General features: G+C 51.7%; 2 non-coding genes across 2 annotated transcripts; one reads left to right on the top strand and one right to left on the bottom strand.

Annotated features, from left to right (window-relative positions):
* Positions 1–7,584: 7,584 nt before the first annotated feature.
* On the bottom strand, positions 7,585–7,658 carry TRNAT-AGU (transfer RNA threonine (anticodon AGU)). Its single transcript has one exon. It is a non-coding gene; the product is annotated as a tRNA-Thr (tRNA).
* A 9,395-nt stretch (positions 7,659–17,053) lies between these two features.
* Positions 17,054–17,135, top strand: TRNAS-UGA (transfer RNA serine (anticodon UGA)). Its single transcript has one exon. It is a non-coding gene; the product is annotated as a tRNA-Ser (tRNA).
* Positions 17,136–20,547: the final 3,412 nt, after the last annotated feature.

The raw sequence follows: 20,547 nt of genomic DNA, 5'->3' as shown, positions 1-20,547 counted from the left end.
TCCTGTGGCACCTTATAGACTAACTGAAGTGTCAGAGCATAAGCTTTCGTGGGCAAAGACCCACTTGGTCAGATGCATCTGACCAAGTGGGTCTTTGCCCACGAAAGCTTATGCTCTGACACTTCAGTTAGTCTATAAGGTGCCACAGGACTCCTCACCGCTTTCGCAGATTCAGACTAACACGGCTACCCCTCTGATAACTTACCAGAATGTTCATTGTATTTTAACCATATGCTAACCTTTGCCATAAGCTCTGTGTGCAGTTTAAGCAATGACAATGGTCAGTATCTCTCAGCATTGGGGCTGGAGCAAAGGAAGATGGGGGGGCATGACACTTGCCCTGACACTGTGACATTCCCCCCCTGCCCTCCAGACATGCCCCTGTCTGCAGGTTTCTAATCTCCCAACCAAAGCCCTCCAAGCCAGCTACAGCCTGGCCACCGGGCTGCTATCTCAGTGCAGACGTACCCAGAGCGATTCCCTTTGAATTGGTGTCTCAGGGAGTCTCTGCACTTTCCAGCCCCCCATGTGTGAGTGCTGCTCTCTAGGGGTGACTGGAAGAGTTGGGCTGGGGGCAGGGCCGGCCTGAGCCATTCTTGCACCCTGGGCAGCGGGCGCGTGCTGCATGCACGCATCTGCCCCAGGGCGGCAACCTATGGGGGCACCTGATGTGGCATCTCTTACCACTTCAATCAGGTGCCTCCATAGGTTGGCGCCCCTGCTAGCCCATGCCTTAATCCGGCCCTGGCTGGGGGTGCAAAGTGCCAGGCTGAGCGGGGTGGGGTTTTTCTTTGTTTCTCCTTTGCCAATAAAACAGATAGTTTCTCCCACTCGTGAGCTATGTCTACACTCATGGCTTCTTGCGCAAGGTTTCTTGTGCAAGAAGTCTTGCGCAAGAAAACGTCCACACTGTGCAAGAGCGCCCATGGCAGTGTAGGTGCTCTCTTTCGCAAGAAAGCTCTGATGGCCATTTTAGCCATAGGGCTTTCTTGCGCAAGTAATCCCTGCTGAGCATCCACACTGCCCCCTTGCGTAAGAGCTCCTGCGCAAGAGGGCTTACACTGTTTAAAAAAAAAAGCCCTCTCTTACCACTCCGTACTGTAAATTTCCTTGAGCAAGAGCAGGCAGGCAGTGTGGGCGCTCTGCGGATTCTTGCCCAAGAACGGCTGTACTTGCTCAAGAAACCGCAAGTGTAGACATAGCGCGGGTGTCCTTTGTTCTGCAGTAACTGGCTCCCACCATCCCATGGCTGCTGCCGGAGATCCCCAGCTGGGAAACCCTCTCCTGGGGGTTGGGGCTTGGGCCGTTCTATGCAGGAAACCCAGGGCCACATTAAGGCATGGGCTAGCCGGGCAGCTGCCCGGGGCGCCTGATATAAGGGGTGCTGTGTGCCCCTTACAGCTAATAACTGTCATCAGGAACCACGCGCCTGTATCACAAGCTGCAGCAGCTCCCACCAGCCACCCTGCAGTGACCACCCAAGGCAGGGGCCGCGTTAACCCCCGCAGCGCTGGCCAGCAGCATGCTTCCCCCCGCGGCTGCAGGAACCTGCTTGGCCTGCTCCTGGCAGCACCAGGCTGAGCACCAGTGGCGGTGGCTGGGCAGCAGGAGGCATGTGCCTTGCCGCCAGCTCCGCGCGCCTTCTCCTGTGTTCCAGGTGGGGGCTGGGCCACACAAGTGCCCTTCCCCAACCCAGGGCGCAATTAACCTGTCTGCCCGGGGCACTGGAATGGCTTGGTCTGGCCCTGAGGAAACCCCCTCCGAGGGGGAAACAGGGATGTTGCTGTGGTATCCCTGAGAACAGTCAACCCACTCGTCTGTTGACCCAGGGGGCAGCAGCCCGTGGTTCATTTCCCCTTCCTCACCTGGGCGGGGACACAGCTGGGAGTGAGGGTGTCCTGTTTCTCACGGGGCTCTGGCCAGTGGGCTGAGACTGGGCTTGGCAGAAATCTTTCCCAGAGACACACAGGCTGGAGAGATGTTTGTGGGGAAGCATTTTGTAAATGTCGATGGGTGTAAACGGTTCCTGCAAGTGTGGGATCTGAAGCTTTCATTTAAAAATTTCCTCTGTCCTGTTGTTTCTGCTCTGTGGTGTTATCCCATTTGTCTGGCATGCAAAAGGTCTGTGTCAAACCCAGGCGGAAAGAGCCCCTCTCTTTTTCCATTCAATTCTTTCTCTGCCTGCTCCTGTCTCTCTCAGCCCCAGCTGCTTTGCCTTCTGCCCCGGTGTGTACCCTTCCCTGGCACTATAATACCATGGGAAGGGATCCTTTGCCAGCTTCTTAACTAGTAGCTCATTTAGGGCATGTTTACACAGCAGGGCAAAAGTCAAACTAAGATACACAACTTCAACTACTTGTTTGTGTAGCTGAAGTCAAAATAGCTTAATTTGTCTTTTGGTGCTATGGACAGCAGGTAGTGGAAGGAAGAGAACTCTCCCTTTGACTTCCCTTACTCTTCATGAAATGGGGGTTACTGGAGTCAGAGTAGGAAGTCTGCCAACTTGTACTTAATTTGAAGTAACAGCTTGCTGTGTAGACAGGCACTTTATTTCCAAACAACACTCCAATGTAGACATGCTCTTGTTGTCCCATCACAGCTGTTGCTGAAGGACAGGAAGCTTCAGAGTGCTGAAGGGGGACAATCAGATACTGAGGGGGATTCCCCCCCTTTCTTTGGGGAATATGCTTCTGCTTTTCTATGAGGCTGGAAATGTCAGTTAGTGTCCTCTCTCTTGGGTTCTACTAGAGAAATCAGAAACTTTTCCTACCTGAGAGCTGGAGAAAGCTAAGACTGAATTGCTTTGTATACAGGGACTGTAATTGAAGGGAGGGCATTGTTTAGCATAGGGCTTGAACCTATGACTCTAAAATACTCTACCTACTGAGCTAGCCAGTCTGTGTGCAGGGTTCCTCCCCCAATACCCTGTCACAGGATAGAGGATCAGCATGTTCTCAAATGCTTAATTCAGGGCTCTGTCCTGTCCCCAATGGGGTGCTCTGGTCTGTGTGGGGAGGCCTAGGCACACTGGCCTCTTTTACCACAAGAATGGCCCCATTTCAGTCTCTCAGGTAACAGGAGAAGAGTCGGTAGCAGCAAGGGAAGGTCCCCTGAGTGAAACCAGGCAGAAACGCCACGTCTCACATTCTGCAGCAACCCTTTCTGCCCTGGCAGGCACTGCCCCTTCTCGCACTGGCCTGGGCCTGGCATCCCTCCCCTCCCAGCACCACAGAAAGCCCCTTGGCATGAGCCTGGGAAAGCTAGAGGCTTCAGGCCTGTTGCCCCCGAGAGGCTTGTGCCTTGGCCTCCTCTGCCCATGGCAGCTGGCTCTCCTGGCTGCCCCCTGAGCGCTGCTGGCCAAAGGAGGCAGCAAAGCAGGAGTGGGAAGAAGAAGCAAGTCCTACTGAGGCCAATAGCTCGGGCTTAAGCCTCCAGCCCCAGCACAAAACCGTCAGCCCGGCCTCTGTTGCTCCCTCCTCAGAGGGGAGGAAGAAGCCCTGTTACCTCAGGCCAGGGGAGGCAACAGGAGGCCTCTTCTCACAGCCTTACGCTTTGCTTCCATGCTGGCTAGGGTTGCCAGGGGTCCAGTTCTGAACCGGACTGTCCAGTATTTTAGCTTTCTGTTCGGGAAACAAGCTGAGAAAATGTAAATGAGGAAATAGAAATGTCGGGTATTTTCTAAATAAGCTGTAATGTCGATTGTGAGGTAGTGTCAAGTAAGTCCAGTATTTCTGTGGAATCATCTGGCAACCCTAATGCCGGCAATCGCAGGGGCCAGGGAGCTCCCTGGCTGGCCGCAGCCTCAGCCACTTCCTGCTTCATGACCCAGGCCCAGGCAGTCCAGGTGGGTCTCTGAGACATTTTGTTTGCTCTTGTCCAGGTGCAGGAGGCCCAGATTCTGCAACACTCACAGGCCCCACAGGAGGGGGCTGGTTTCATGCTTCACCCCATGGCCTGGCAACAAGCCCCCAATCTTCCCCCGTGCTCTGAGAGCCCCGTTTGCTGTGTGAATTCTGTGGGGCAGGTTATGTTAGGCCTAGGCACAAGCAGGGTTCAGAACCAACTCACAAGTAAGTCCCCGCTCAAGAGGATTGAGCAGTGTCCTTTGCCAGCAATGTTAGTCCAGCCATGTAAGTGTCCCACTCACGTGCCCAAACTTTCTCCATACCCCACTCACAGTTGCTGCCCTTGCTCAGGGCAGATAAGATCTCAGGGGTGGTTTTCAGTCCCAGGGACTCCAACCCAAACCCTGAGACCCAGGGGTTTATAATCGAGAGGATCAATGTTTGTTTCACTTTTCCCTCCCCCCAGCAACACTAAATCTCAAGGTAAACTCTACAGTCCCAGCGGCTGGGGGAGATGTGCATGTTAGAGCCTCTGCCCACTGAGCTGTAGCTTTCTGTGCCCAGGGAGCCTGACACTGCCAGGGCTGGAGGGAAATGGGGAATGGCTGCAATTTGGGAGTCAAAGGTGTTGTCTGGGACCATAGAGTAGAACAGTTTCACTGGACTTCCTGAGGAGGGCACCATGGCTAAGCTGGCTAAAGTGCTTGTTTAGTAAACAGGAGATCTTTGGTTCAACTCCCAGTGGTACCTTGGTGTAGCCTTTGCTCACATTTTCTTATGTCTTCCTGGGACACAGGAGAGGCCTCCCCTGGCCACCCATAGAACTGCTGGTTCAGGAAAAGGCTGCTTGGGGAGGAACACTGGGAAGAAGGAAACCCCAAGCCTGGAGCAGGTACAGAGGCTACTGTGACTGGTACTGGCAAGGCAGGGCTCTTGCTGCAATTGCTGGGACAGAAAAGCCAGCAGCACATGCCCTTGTGATTCCCTCCTGTGGGTGGGGGTCAGCACCCAGAGATCCTGCAAGTGCAAAGCTCCTACAGCTATAGTAGCTGCTCCAGTGGTGCAAAAGGCCTGTGCACAGTACTTGTGGGAGACATGCTGAGGATGTGAGTTTAAACCTCTCCTGGAGTAGTGGTTTCTAATCCCTGCTGCTCTGGCCCCTTCTGGAGGAGCTGTGATTCCAGCTCAGTGGAGGGTCTTTGTTGCCCATTTTCTCCTCTTGCTACCATCCCTTTCAGCCATTGGAGAAGCTCATGAACAGAGACAAGCTACTTTGTCTCTTTTCCTGTGCTGACCCAGTGGCTGAAAGGGGCTGCGGCTGCTGACGGGGTGGGGAAGATGTGCAACAAGACCCTGGCCACCCAGCATTCACTCTGATGAGGCCATAATATGTGCAGTGGGAATTTTCACTTATCCCATCCTTTGGGGTGGAATCCCAGCTCCCCCAGCGTTCACTGCAAGGCATGGGTTCCCAAACTGGGGAGGGAGAGGGAGATGCCCCCCGGAGTGGGCATGAAGAAATTTCCGGGGGGGGGGGGGGGGGGAATGAGGTGACCCAGCTGTTTTTTTTCTTTTTTTCCTCAACAAGTTTTTCTGCTATTTTGGATATTTGCTCAGATCCTTTGAGGCAGTTGCCAAAGTAGCTCAGTTGGGAGAGCATTAGACTGAAGATCTAAAGGTCCCTGGTTCAATCCTGTGCTTTGGCAGAAACCTTTGCCAATATGGCTTAGTCTGTTTTGGCATCTCTCCATCTCTGGTAAGCAAACATCTGCAGTCAGAGTTCAAAGCTGAACCAAGAGGCCTGGAATTACATCATGAAGATGATCATATTTCAGGGAGAGAAACTAGAAAGGGGATTTCATGACACCTCAGAGGTTGTTGACACAGGGGAACAGAGCTCTTGGCTTCAGCTGCTCCCAGCCTTGCAACTCTGTTTTTAATTCCATGCCCCCAGAAAGGAACAGTAACAGAGCCTGCCTCGGACTAATTCTGAGGCTTCCCCATATAGAGGTCACACTATTTCTGTTTTCTTTGACTGTAAGTTATTAAGTTGATTTAAGCAATTTCAAAATAGTTTCCAAGTATAGACATGCCCTTATAGTCCTGGTCTTCACAACATCCGCTGGCAAGGAGTTCCACAGGTTGACTGCGCTTGTGTGAAGAAATTCTTCCTTTTGTTTGTTTTCAACCTGCTAATATCATGGCGCACCCTTAGTTCTTCTATTATGGGAACAAGAAAAATCCCTTTCCTTATTTACAGTCTCAACAACAGCCATGATGTATAGACCTCTATCTTATCTCCCCTTGTCTCCACTTTTCTAAGGTGAAAAGTCCCAATCTCTCCTCATGTGTCAGCTGATCCAAACCTTTCATCATTTTTCTTGTGCTTTTCTGAAGTTTCCAATGCCAAGGTATGGTTTTTTGGGGGGCAGGGGATAAGGCAACCACATTTCCAGTCAGTGCTCAAGTTGTGGGCACCGCGTGGATTTATAGAGATGTAATATGATAGTCACTGTCTTCTTGTCAAGGCCTTTTAAAATAATTTCTAACATCACATTTGTGGCTGCACAGGGAGTGGATGTTTTCAGAGATCTCTCCAGCTGTGACTTGTTGTAGCATATTCACTTTCATTTAGTATGTGTGTTACTAATTGTTTATACTAACTATGGCAGCTGATTCAAACTTTCATCATTTTTGTCGTGCTTTTCTGGACTGTTTCCAATGCCAATGGCAGCTGCCTGCATGAAGCCCTCCCCCCTCCTCCACTCAGGCTCTTATTTCCCCTGACACCTGCAGCCTGTGCAGGAAAGGAGCTACCTGGGAAATGTGCTGGGCTGTTGGCCAGGGCTCAGCCAGGTGAGTCTCCCAGCCAGAGCCTGCCTCTGGCACCCCAGCCCCTCCCTTCCCATGCTGAAAGAGCAAAGACTTGGCAGAATTCATGAATATAGAGGAGGCTATTTTCCCTGACTGGGAGCCCAACCCCGGCCGCAGCAGTGGAAGTGCTCAATCCTAGCCACTCAACAGACACAAACCTGCAGTGTTGGCTCAGCTACACTAGTCATCCCAGGCCACTTTCTCTCCCTTTCAGGACGTGGGTCTGTTCTCGGAGAAGGCGCGTGATGCCGGCATAGATGCTCCCCAGTACTTCTCCCCTGGCTGCACCCTCAGGGCCGGAGATGTGGACATGCCCCTCTGCATCATGGGGGATGCTGCCTGCCATTTGCTCCCGGGCTGATGAAGCCCTAGACAGGACACATTGCCTAAAGCCAGGAACGTTTCCCAGGTGACAGCTCACATTTTCCTAGGTCCTCCTGGGATACAGGAGAGGCCTCCCCTGGCCACCCATGGAACTGCTGGTTCAGGAAAAGGCTGATTGGGGAGGAGTGTTGGGAAGAAGGAAACCACAAGCCTGGAGTGGGTGCAGAGGCTGTTGTGACTGGCACTGACAAGGCAGGGCTCTGACTGCAATTGCTGGGACAGGAGAGCCAGCACCACATGTCCTTGTGATTCCCTGAGGGGGGTCAGCACCTAGAGAGCCTGAGGGTGCAACCTCTGCAGCTCCTGCAGCCATGGAGAGTGAGGGTCTGTGGGCAGCAGGTGCTTCTCACTTGTGGTTTCCTTCTTTCTAAAACTCCTCTCCAATCAGCCTTATTCTGAACCAGCAGTTCCATGGGTGGCCAGGGGAGGCCTCTTCTGTGTCCCAGAAACACATAGGAAAATGTGATTAAAGGGTGTCAAAAGGCACCACTGGGAGTTGAACCCAGGAACTCCTGTTTACTAGACAGGTGCTTTAGCCAACTGAGCCATGGTGCCCTCCTCAGGAAGGCTGGTGAAACTGTTCTATTCCATGGTCCCAGACAACATCTTTGACTGCCAAAGTGCAGCCAATCCCCATTTCCCTCCATCTCTGGGGGTGTCTGGCTCCCTAGGCACAGAAAGCTACAGCTCAGTGGGCAGAGGCTCTGACATGCACATCTCCCCCAGCCGCCGGGGCTGTAGAGTGGCCTTTGCGGTTTGGCCCAGATGTGGGGAGGGAAAAGTACAACAAACATTAATCAGCTGGCTTATAAATCCCTTGGTCCTAGGGTTTGGGTTAGAGCCCCAATGAGGGGACCTGGCCTTCTTCAATTTGCTCCCTTCCTGAGGGCACAGAATTAACAAGAGAAGATTTCTTAACCCCACAGCAATCAGAGTTGGCCAAGGAGTTAGCAACAAATTTTTTGTCAACATTTAAGTAGAGGCAAGGAAACCCTCAGGGGTGTTTCTGTGTGTTTGTAGACCGAGGTTCATTCAAGTGGGTTTTTTTTTTTTTGTGGACCTGCCCCGACCGCACCCCTAGAGACTCTGGAACAAAGAAGACACATGAGAAGAACCCAACTTTCTTCCTTTTGCTGTGACATGGATGGATCTAGCTCAGGTTTCACTCAAGGGGTCCGTCTGCATGTGAAGTACCTGTGTAGGGATAACATATAAATGTATTAAAAATGATTCCCCCAATTGAAAGTGACTCCCCATAATTTGTTCCCCACAACTTAAAGTGTTTACATTTATTATTATTATTATTATTTGTTAAGATTGTTAAATGTTTAGATTTATAATTATTGCCCCTCTAGAATATAATTTGTTAGGAATGTAATATTAGGTCATGTAACTTAAAACTGTTAAAAATATAATACTATGTAGCCAGAAACAGCTGTTCTCTCTGTGTCCCAGGGCACGCTCAAACTTATTGTTACACAATTGACGGCCATTCTCTTCAAAGCATTGTGAAGCAATTAACCCTAATAGCAAAGTTGAAACATTGTAACTATAACAGTAACTAACTCAGCACTCAGAGAATGTTTTAAGAAATGCCACCCAGAAACCTGTGACTTTTTGTAACTACAATTCTTGTATATGTAAAGTTATTATTATACAAAATACTGTATGGGAAACATTAATTAGGGAATGTATGTAAGAGAGAGAGATTGCTTGGATGATGAATGAATGGTTGTGAGAGGTGCCAGCCTGAGAATGCAGCAACAAAGGGCTGAAGAAGGCGTCAGGTGCCAGGGCAACCAAAAGGTGTCAAGTGGAGAAAACCAAGTACTGGAGGCCCACCCTATGAGATCACTGATGAGCACCTGACAGCCACCTTGAACGTGATGCAGCAATTCCCATAGACTGGCATAGGAAGAAATTCCTATAAGAACTGGACTAAAAGACTATGGAGTCAGAGTCCAACGTTCTGCTGCCAGCCCACCAGGAGCTTCAGATGCACATCTGATCAGGACTTCGCTCCCCACTACCCTCACTTGTGTACAGAATACCTGGCCAGTATTCTGTCACAAGCAACTTCCAGGCTGGTAACTATAACAACTACACAGAACCTGGATGAATGGATGAATGATTGAATGAATGTTTATATATATATATATATATATATATATATTTATAAGGGTTAAGTAGTGATAGGAATAAGTAGTTAAACAATGTTGTTTGCTTCTATCTTTTCTTTATTCTTTATTATTATCTTTACAATAAATGTGGCTTTTTGCCTTATCCCCCTCATAAGATCCTGCTTGCTTTTATTGGTATAACACCTGTGACAGCACCTGTGCGCTTCTGCCCCTCATCAGCAATGCCATATACTTGGGGGAGCACGTGCCCCAAGACTTGTAGAAGGGACAACCTGGACTAGCCACCCTTAGTCAGGCTCCCTTCAATAGCTCAGCTGGCAGAGCGGAGAACTGTAGTGTGTGCTTGGCAAGTGATCCTTAGGTTGCTGGTTCAACTCCAGCTTGAAGGAGTGATTGTTTTCCCTCCAGCTTGGCCTTAGCAGAAGGCAATCAAGGTGGTTGCCTTGGGTCCATGTCTTCAGAGCTCTCCACTGCAATTGACAGAAAGTTTGTGGGTATGAGCTGCCAATCACATTTCTTGGGCTGTGCAGGTTCTCTACACACAAAAGTTCTTTTGGAACAATGGCCGTTATTCCACAATAACACTGCAAGAGTCCACCCAGCAATTCCGTTATTTTGAAATAATTCTGAAGTAACAGATGGCTTATTCCGACTTCTGCAAACCTCATTCTACAAAGAATAACACCTGTTCCAATTAGCTATTTTAAAAAAAGGCCTGTGTAGCTGCGCCACTGCTGCTAGTTTGAACTTGCGCCTCCCCGGGGCCAGTCTAAGTTATTCTTCCAGGGGCTCTAAATCGAGGTAGCTCGTCTACACTGGGGAGCCTGCCTCGGAGTATTCTGAGGTTTCCCTGCAGTGTAGACGTGCTAATTTGAAATAAGATATTTTGTAATAACTATTCAAAACCAGCTTATTCCAAAATAAATGTGCCGTGTAGTCGTAGCCAGAAGGAGGGAAGCCAGAAGTGCAGAGGCCAGCCTGAAAACTCAGTATTCCATATGGCTACACACACAGATTTGTAGCTCAAAGCTGGAGCTGCTGTGGCAGGAGGTGAAGCTACAGAAGCTGACGGGGGACAATCAGCGGGCGGAGGGTTATTTTTTCTCCTCCCTGGGCTGATGTGGCGAGAACTGAAGAGAAGAAAATCCTCTTCCCTTCTCCTCAGAAGATAGAAAATGCAGCTTGTTCCCCTCTCTCTGGTTCTACTAAAGCTGGATCCCAGGGCTAGACTTTTTCTTTCTAGAACCCTGGTGAAAGCTTAAAGTGAATCGATTGTAGACTTAGAATGTGAGTTAAAAAAAGGACATTACCTAGCATGGGGCTTGAATCCATGACCCTGAGATTAAGTCTCATGCTCTGCCTACTGAGCTAGCCAGGCTCTATGCTGCAGTAGTCTTCCATCACAGAACCATCTCTCCAGTGACAGGTAAAGAGGCCCATTTCAGAATTTCGTTTAGCGCAGCAGCAAGGGGAGATGGAGGAAAATCAACCCTCTTTCCAAGCTTTGTTCTCATGGCACCAAGTGCGCTGCAGAAAAAGCCCGTGAGTGCTAAAGGGTGTCGGAGAGCCCAAAGCAGAGGGATCCCCTCAACACACACACACAGTCCCAGCCCCAAGCCTCCTTCCCATCCCAAATCCTGTGCCCTGACTTCTCTACCTTCCACATCCTCACCCCTTTCTTGCACAGGAGAGCGTCCACACTGCCATGAGAGCTCTTGCACAAAAGCACAGCGTGCATGTGGAAGTGTGGACGTTTTCTTGTGCACGACTTCTTGCACAAGAACTCTTGCGCAGGATGTTCTTGCGCAAGGAGCCGCGAGTGTAGACATAGCCTTAGAGATATATCTAAAAGGAGATGTTAATACAAAGTTATATGAGAGTGATAATATTACAGGGAATTATACACAGTTGTCTGTATATGCAAATATATATGCAAATATCTTCTTTCACACTAATGGGCATGAATACAAAGATTAAGGCAAGACTACACAACACACAGGCCCTATGTAAGTCAGTTCTGCTGATGTTAATAACATTCAATATTTTCCCCATTTCCAACCACATGACAGCAGTTTTAATGAGCAAGGGCAATCCAGGAATTTAACTACTAAAACACATCTCAGCAGAAATTGCGGAAGAGGCTCTTGCGCAAGAAGGAGCTGTCTACGCTGCCCCTTCTTGCGCAAGAAAAATGCTTTTGTGCAATGCCGTTACATCTATTACTTTTCAGGAAGAACGGCATTGCACAAGAGGGTTTTTCTTGTGCCAGAAGGGGCAGTGTAGATGCTCCTTCTGGCACAAGAGCCTCTTCTGAAACAAATGGTGGCTCATTAGGTATGCAAATGATGCTCAGCGATGTTCCATGCTTAGCCTCATTTGCATATTACTCACGCAAAAAGCCATGAGAGTAGACATAGCCCTAGGCAGGTTAGGCTGAGATGGGAGGAGGTGCCGCTGGGGTTGAGGCTCCTCAGTGGTGCTTTGGCAGGGACTAGGGTATTGCAACCACATAGTCCAAGGCCAATGGCAGCACCTCCAGCCTCTGGGACGTCTGTGGCATTTGCTGCAAGGGGACACAAAACCAGGTAAGGTTCCCCCCTGATGCCCAGATCCCCCAAAACCCGGCAGCCCCAGCTTGCTCCAACACCTTCCGTTCTCCCCACCCGCTCTCCTGGCCACACATGGCACTTCTTGGTGCGTGTCAAGCCAGGCCCTGCAAGGAGCCACCAGGGCAGGAACCAGCCCTTGGAGCTCGGCTTGCACCGGAACCAGCAGTTTCCTACCACGTCTCTCTTGAGAAGAGGCGACTTGTTCCCCTTCCTCTCACCTCACGTCTCCCTTGTCTCTGTTCCCTTCAACGGTCTCTGCTGCCTCAGGACCCGCCTCCTCAGGGCACTGCCCCCTCTGCCACTGGGCTGGGAGCGGGAGACTCCACAGTCTCTGCACTTGGGCTGAGAAGTCTCACGGGGACTTGTCTGTTGATGGCGTTAGTCAGCCCGATGGCCAGCCGGATCCATTCCGTAGCGCTGCCCGAGAGGGAGCTTTCCCAATCGCCATTGGTATTTCCTGGGGCTTTGTGTAGGGGGATTGGGCTTGACATCTTCTCTGCTGGAAATGCCTCGTCTTGGGAAAGCAGCTCCCAGGAGTTCATGGAACTTCTTCTTCTCAGCTTGGGACAAGGACAAGCAAGGGGTGACGGGATAGGGGTTTATGTGATGATGACAGGGGTGCAGAAAGCCTACTCAAGCCTATTTTTTCGCCTACTCAAGAACCAGGGTGACAGAATGAAACTGGTAAGTAACCGAGTTAAAGAGGAAGCATTTTTGCACCCAGTGGAACTCCTTGCCAGAGGATGTTGCGAAGGTGAAATCTACAAGAAGGTCCAAAACAGAACTCGATAATTTAATGCAGGAAAGGTCAATCAATGGAATTTCACCAGGATGGACAGGGCAAGTGTCCCTAGCTGATGTATACCTGAAGCTGGGAATGGAGGGAGCACTTAATAACTGTCTGTCCTGAGGATTCCCTCCGGACAATGAAATTGGCTGCTGTTGTGAGACAGGATCCTGGGCTAGTTGGACAACTGGCATGGCCCAGTCTGGCTGCTTTGATGTTCTGTTTGGCTGTTCTTGTCCCCTCTGGGCAAGGGAGAATGGACCCTCCCCCTCATCCTGAAGTGGACAGAAAATGGCCTGCGAAAGGCTAGTGTAGGTGAGCAAAGAGACTTGTTTTATGTGTCCCTCATGGTCTAGTGGTTAGGCTCCAGCACTCTCACTGCTGTGGCCTGGGTTCAATTCCCAGTCAGGGAAACCAGCTGCAACTTTCTCAAAACATGTCCCTAGACAATCTTTTCCCCACATGTTACAGCAGCTGAGACCTAGCATGGGGCTAACCCTAACCCCTCCCACTTGGCTGGGCACTGCCTGGACTTAGGCCTCCCCAGTGCCAGCCTCAGGGCTCTGGAGAGGGCAGGGCAGCTCCAGGGGCAGAGTCCTTTCTTCTACAGTAGTTCAAACCCAGCCCCTTGGTACTAACTAACATTACTCCTCATTTTTTGCCCTCTGTGCCTCCCTCTCCCCCTCCCCTTGCTGGTAACACAAACAGGACTTTTCCCTGTTGAAAGAACAAACTCTCTGGTTTTTATGTGGGGAATGTATAACCAGAGAGGGGCTTGGGAAAGACCCTGGGAGGGGGAGGAAGCTGGGAGGAAGGGCTAAGGCTGGCACCTTCCTCTGATGGTCCCACTGCCTCATGTCAGGGGCCTCAGCAGTGCTGGGGGCTGGCTCCAGGGGGAGAAGCTGGTTCAGAGGAACTTGAGCTGCTGGGCCACTGAAGCAGGCCACCAGCAGCAGCCTCTGTGCAGGACACACACTCCAGGCCTCCCAGTCATATTGAGTCTCCCCGTGTGGCTTGGGCTCCAGAACCTGCCCCCCAGCTGGTGCCTTGAGGTAGCCACTGCAGCAGCAGGAATTTGGGCATCAGTTCCCCTGCTTTTGGGGACAGGAAGCCAGGCCCAGGCCCTTTTAGCCACTGGAGCTGTACAGGCTGGAGCCTCCCCCTACCACATCTCTGCCCTGCTTCCTGCAAAGCTCTCAGCCTTTTCCTTCTTTCTGCTTCCCTGTCCATAGCAGGCAACTAAAAGAAGGGAAGTCACCAAACCAAACACCTCTGTGGCCAGCATGGGGCTTGAACCCATGACCTTGGTGTTATTAGCACCATGCTCTAACCAGCTGAGGTAGCCAGCCTACGAAAGTACAGCTCAACAGTGGCCCTTTCAAGAGAGGCGCCTCAGGCAGCTGCAGGGACGTCTCTGAAGCTGCCAATGGCTCTTCTCTGACAGGGCCACTAGTGACTCACTGTGACGTGGGCTGGCTAGTCCAGCTGGTTTGAGGGTTGGTCAAGGTGGCTGGTGGCTGGCAGACCCAGGGCAAAGAGGCAGCCGGAATCTCTTGCTGCCAGCACCTTGCCTCCCAGCTTCTTCCCTGTCAGCAGCAGCAGAGTCCTGAGCGCTGCCCTTGACACCATGGGACCAACCTCCCCTCACTCAACTGGGCCAAGCTGGTGCCCACTTCATGCCCACTGGGACCTGTTTTACTTGGGTTCCTTCCACCCAGAGTCCCCTTCTTCTCCTGGGCTGCGAGGAGCATCACTGGGATCCTTTCTCATATCCCAGCACAGGGCCATCTCTCCAGTGACAGGAGATGGGGCTGGTTTCAATATTTCTTTTAGCCCAGCAGCAAGCAAGAGGAGATGCAGGAAAATCAACCCCATTTGCAAGCTTTGTGTGACAGGAGGGGTGTGAGCTGGGGAACCTGCCCCCCCCAGAAGGGCATTTGGGTGCACCCAGGGGCAGCAACAATTCAGTCGCTCAGGCGAATGCATTGGGGACAATGTGTGAGCCCTTCCATGAGCATTTTCTGCTCCCACTGGGGAAGGCAGCTGGGCAGGACCAGCCTGCAGCCCACGTCCCTTTCAGCCCCAGGTGCAGGAGGTAACAGAGAGGGGAGGAAAGTCCATGGCCAGAGCCTCCTCTCAGCAGTCTGGCCCTGCGCAGAGTCTGTGCATGATGGAGCCTCTCCCAGCAGGGCGATGGCCTGTTCTCTGCAAAGTGCTCAGCTGTTTCATTTTTCTGCAGGCCCATTGTATGTGTCCCTGGTGGCTTCATTTACAGTTTTCAATCTTTACATTTGCATCCCTTTTTGGAAAGAGGGTGCAAGTGTAAACATACCCTACGTAGCGAGAGTTGGCCTCCGTCAGTTGAGCCTGGCTGTGTCCCTACTTCAGGAACCCAAAGGGAGCAAAGAGCAGAAGTACTGGAAACTGGTGGGGTACCCTCTGAATTTGATTTAGTGAGTCTTAGTTGGACTTTCTAAATCAAACTCCGGAAGATTGAAAGATAGTGGCCATTCCTCCCCCACTGGGTGTGATTCTTGTTCTTCTGCACAGCATAGCCCAGGTAGACCAAGGACTTTCAGATCACACCCTTGCTGAATTGATGGGAATAGAAACCAGACACAGCAGATTTGAACTTGTTTCAGTTGAGATGGGTTTGCCTGGTTTATGCGCATTGACACAGAAACACATTAGGGCTACGTCTACACTGGCACCCTTTTCCAGAAATGCTTAAAATGGAACAGTTTTCCGTTATAAGTATTTCCGTAAAAAGCACGTCTACATTGGCAGGATGCTTTTCCAGAAAAGCACTTTTTCCGGAACAGCGTCCGTGGCCAATGTAGACGCGCTTTTCCGGAAAAAAAGCCCCGATCGTCATTTTTGTGAATGGGGCTTTTTTTGCAGAAAAGACTACTGGGCTGTCTACACTGGCCCTTTTCCGGAACAGTTTTTCCGGAAAACGACTTTTGCCCAAACAGGAGCAGCATAGTTTTTCGGGAAAAACACTGACAATTTTACAGTAGATCGTCATTGCTTTTCTGGAAAAGCAAGCAGCCAATGTAGACAGCGGGCAAGTTATTCTGGAAAAGCGACTGCTTTTCTGGAATAAGTGACCCAGCATAGACACAGCCCAGGGGTTTGTAGTAATCTCTGCACATCAGAAATGCAGAGTGAGATGCAACTGGAGATGCAAAGGTTTCAAAGAAGTTGATCAGCCTTTCAGGGGGCATTTGGAGTTGAAACAGGGACCCTTTTGCCTATAGTCAAACACTTTACCACTGAGCTACACCCCCATTACACTTGCTTGTTTGCCTCCAGTGTTTAGAAATTAGCCGCTGGCAGCACTGTCTGCAGGAGCAGGTGGTGCCTTGCACACATGGTGGGGGGGAATGGCCCTCTATGGGGTCACACATGTGTGGTGTCCCCCCACCTACAATCAGCATGACACGTCACAATAGCGCATCACCCCCTGTGCTCCCGCCTGCCCTGTGTGTGTTGCAACCTCACAACACTCACCTGATGTTCCCTCCCCAGTGCCCGAGGACATTTGGGAGGCCTCCTCCATCTGGGGGACCGGTTCCAGGGTGAGGGTCACGACATTCCTGGAATCCTCCTTCTCCTCATCCTGGAGCTGCTGGTCATCTTAGTTGTCATCCTGAAGCTGCGGCTGCTGCTGCCCAGGTGTCTCCATCCCAGACTCCACAACTGTCCCTGGAGACAGGGGCTCCCCAACCCCCAGGACTTGGTCCAGTTCCTCACAGTATGCACAGTGCTGCGATGCTTCCCCAGTGCGGGAACTGCGCTCACGGGTCCTCACATACCCCTGCCACAATTTCTTGACCTTGGCTCTGACTTGGTCTCGGGGGGGGGGGGGAGGTGGCCTTTCTTTGCAAGGCCGTCAACCATTCAGCCATAAATATCTGCATTCCTCCGCCTGGACTGCAGGGCCTCCTCCTGGGACCACAGCTTTATCTCTGGCCCCTACTATGAGAGTGCCCAGCACTTGCTGCCACTTGCTTGCTCCTGCGATGTATCCCTAGAAGGGCCAGAGGGATCTCTGGGGGCTTGTGCCTGTGACATGGCTCTCCAAGAGGCTGGAAGCGCTCGATCTTAGCCGACTGGATAGTGAAATTATACTAAAATAATTGGTTAAGGTAGAACTAAGACGTACTTGAATTTCTCTTTATAAACTGGGATCCAAGAAGGAGACCAGCAAGAAGAAGAAAAGGGGAGAAGAGAAGAGGAAGGGAAAGGGAAAGGAAGACCAAGAAGGAGGAGGGAAGACCTTGAAGCAGAACGGCAGGGACTCCTCTGCACAGCTGTTGCAATGGTTTGCTGTGTGAACTCTGTGGCAGGTGACATTAGGGCTGTGCACTGGAATTATTTACCAGTTTCCCTGTATCTACTTTGCCCAGAGCTGTGATGGCCGAGTGGTTAAGGCGTTGGACTTGAAATCCAATAGGGTTTCCCTGCGCAGGTTCAGATCCTGCTCACAGCGAGGCCTGCGTTTTGACAACACCCCTGACCAGGCGGCAAACTGCATAACCCCTGAGACACTCTCCCCATCCCCAGTCAATCCCTTTCTGCGCCTTTCCGAGAGACACGGCGCAGGGTGCCTCATTATGGATCCCTGAGCGCTAGGGAAACTCTCAGCTCCTGCAGCCTTTGCCTCCTGCCCAGCACCCCTAGAGCATGATAGGAGTTGAGTGAGAGGATGGAGCGTCTGGGCCTGCCCCCAAAGGTCCATCCATGAAGGGCAGAAATGCTGGGGATATGATGTGGGTCACCCCTTCCGAGGCACACAGCCCCCCCCCCCCCCCGCCCTGTGTTGGGAGCAAAGGGTCTAGAGAAGTATTGGGGGGGGGGGCAGGTCTTGTTCCCTGCTCTTGCTCTGCCTTGGGCAAAGAATTAGTAACAGAATATTTGTCCAACTTTATGTACAGAAAAAAACTGACAAGCATATTTCTGTCCCATGTTTCTGTGGGGTAGTGGTTATCATGTTTGCTTAATATGCAAAAGCCTCCAGGTTCAAAGCCAAGCAGAAACAGGGGTGAGGGGGTTCTGCTCTTATTGTGGCTCCCCAGGTAAACACAGCTCCTGCTGTTTGGGAAAAGCCCAACTCCCAGGCTGAGTAAACCAAGGAACAGCAGGAGCCCTGCCCTAGAAAGGGAGGGGCCAGTGTGTGTGAGTGCATGGCCCAGACAGACAGCCCCAGGTTGGGAGGACAGAGCTTCCTGACATCCCTAGTGCTCCACAGGGGCACATGTGAGTGTTGCTGTCCCTGCTGTACAGACAGGTCCATGGAGACAAGGAGAGGTTCACTGAATGGGCCAAGGTCACCCAGCGAGTTAGAGCCCAGCTCTGCCCCCAGCTCCCTGCCCCACCCACCGACGTGCTGACTCCCTCACTGCCAGGGGCCGTTTGCATTGGCCTCTTTTGTTTTCTTTTCTGCTGAGAGACATTGGGACAGTTGGCCAGGGCGTCCCGCAGTTGCCATCGCCCTCTGCTGGTGCTGTCCAGAGCCCCGACTAGCAAACAACATGCTCATGTGGTGCCACGTTCCAGCCAGGCCAACAGGAAGTGTTTCTTGTGGCATCACCCCGAGGCTTCCAAAGTTGAGCAGCTCTGCATTCAGGGTTCTTACTAATATCAAGAACCTCAAGCAATGTAAAGCTAGAGTGTGATGGAACTGGAAACGAAAATATCGCTAGTAGAAGGACCTTTTTCCAAGGAGGCACTCAGAGTTGAACCAAGGACCACTTGATCTGCCGTCAAATGCTCTATCACTGAGCTACACCCTTGCAAAAGTAGACAGCTGCAGCCAGTGTTGGGAACTGGGCAGGGAACAAGAGACTTTTGTGTAATACACATCACAGGTGGGAGGGACCCTCACTGACCCCAGATTGTGACTGGTGCTAACAAGGGATTTGCTCTGAAAGTAGCAGAGCTGGGACAGGACAGACTTCTGAGCGATGAAGGGGCTAGAGGGAAGCCAGGAGAACAGAGGCCAACCTGAGAGCAGAGAGGCCCAGGTGCCCCCGTGGGCTGTCAGCTGTAGGTGCCATGGTGCAAGGGGCAGCACTCGAGGCTCTGAATCCTCCAAGATGAATGTAAGTCTCAGTGGGACTGGCTGGGCTGGTTACTGCAAGGTCCTCGCGCTTCAGGTGCTTTGGCTTCCTTGTCCTTAGGGACAATGGAGACAATTTTGTTCCTCCTGCTGGGTGTCTGAGGCCACTGAAGCTTGGTCTCCAGACTGAGCAGATGGGTGGGAGGGGTCTGATGCCGTCACAGCTGCAAGGCAGGTCACCCACCTGGCCCCTGAGCTCAGCCCATGTGGGCGGCAAGGCAGGTCATGGGGAGAGGGGAATTCATATATTTTAGGAAGGCTACACTCCTTGGAATAAAGACCAATGGCCCCTGCACAAAATGCATTGTGGGAATAAGAGTTGGGGCAGCAGTAAAGGAGCCAACCCCTCAGCACCAGCAAGTCAGGGGGAGATGATGAGAGTGAATCCTGCTACCTCTCACTTGCAAAGGCAGCACTTTTCCAATGCAGCTAATTCTGCCCCACCTGCAACCTCTCTCCAGTACTCCTGCCACTGCCTGGCCCAGGAGGGCTGGTGTCCAGCAGCTCTCTGCCCCAACGTGGCTGGCTTTTGGGGACAGCAACTAGGAAGTTGTTGGGCTACTGGAGCCACTTAGCCCCCTGACTGGCTCTGCCAGTAAAAAGACAAACAAGGATTTCCCCCAGCATTGATCCCACTACCTCTTACATGCTAATTGAGAACACTAGCATTTGAGCTAATACCCCTACTGTATTAGCAGGGGCCTTCTTGGAGGCTCTTCCCTTCTCCACAGGGATGTCTGCCTTCTAGGTCAGTTAGTCCTGGGAAAGAAGGCTCCAAAAAGGCCACAAGGGCAACTCTCAGCAAGGAGACTCCCTGCAGCAAAGCCATGGGGGAAGGCAGGGAATCTCTGAGATGACCCCTGCCCTGCAGCCTGTCCCACTGGGCCATTGTCATGGACTCTCTGTGAGGTCATCACCGCCCAACCTCCATTAGCCAATAAGCTAAAGGGCTGCAAAAGGCCCTTGTGATGTCACTGCCACACCCACCCCTGCCCTCCAGGGCTAATGTCCCGCCCCAGGCAGCCCCTTTGCATGGCTGAGCTGCTCCCAGGGGTGAAAGTGACACATTTCTTACAGGGCCTGTTCTATTGGGCACCACCCCTCAGGTGGGGGAAGGCTCAAGGCAAGAAGTTGGGGGAGGGGTTGTAATAGCGTTGGAGGCTCAGGGCAGGGATTTGGGGAGCATGTGAGTGTGGTGGCGGGATCTGGGCAGGGGTAAGGATGTGGGAGGGTAGAGAAGTCAGGGCACAGGACTAAGGATGTGAGGGAAGGCTTAGGGCTGGGACTGTGTGTGTGTGTTGAGGGGATCAATGGGACTAGAATCCCAGCTCCCTCCGCTCTGGGCTCCCTGAGGCCCTTTCACACACAAGGGCTTTCTCTGCAGCGTGCTGAGGAGAGAAACCCGAGCCAGTGATGCTAAATAGCCATAGTGTGGACGTCCCACTGCTGCTATTTCAAAATTTCTCCTCCTTAGGGCCATTGAAGGTCACTACTCCCCCGTGCTTCCTGGGGCTCCAAATTGACAGAGCACGTCGATGCTAGCTAGATCTCCGGCAGAGGGGCCACTGAAAGTCAAAAGAACAGAAGGGTCATCTGATGGCGGTAAACCTCTTCTATGAGGAAGCCTTTTTCCAAAAAAGCGTTCACTGTGTGGACGCTCTCTTTCGAAATGAGCTTTTCTGGAAGAGCTTTCTTCAGAAAGAAGCCTGCAGTCTAGACATAGCCTCAGAAACAGGCGGACCCAGGAGGCAGTGGGGCACCTGTTATTCTCAGGGCACGTTTA

The sequence above is a fragment of the Pelodiscus sinensis genome, chromosome 19 (genome assembly GCF_052426305.1).
Source record: "Pelodiscus sinensis isolate ZL-2025 chromosome 19, ASM5242630v1, whole genome shotgun sequence".
NCBI classification, from domain to species: domain Eukaryota; kingdom Metazoa; phylum Chordata; order Testudines; family Trionychidae; genus Pelodiscus; species Pelodiscus sinensis.
Note: the sequence above shows the minus strand (reverse complement) of the source record. Positions and strands in the feature narration are given on the sequence as shown.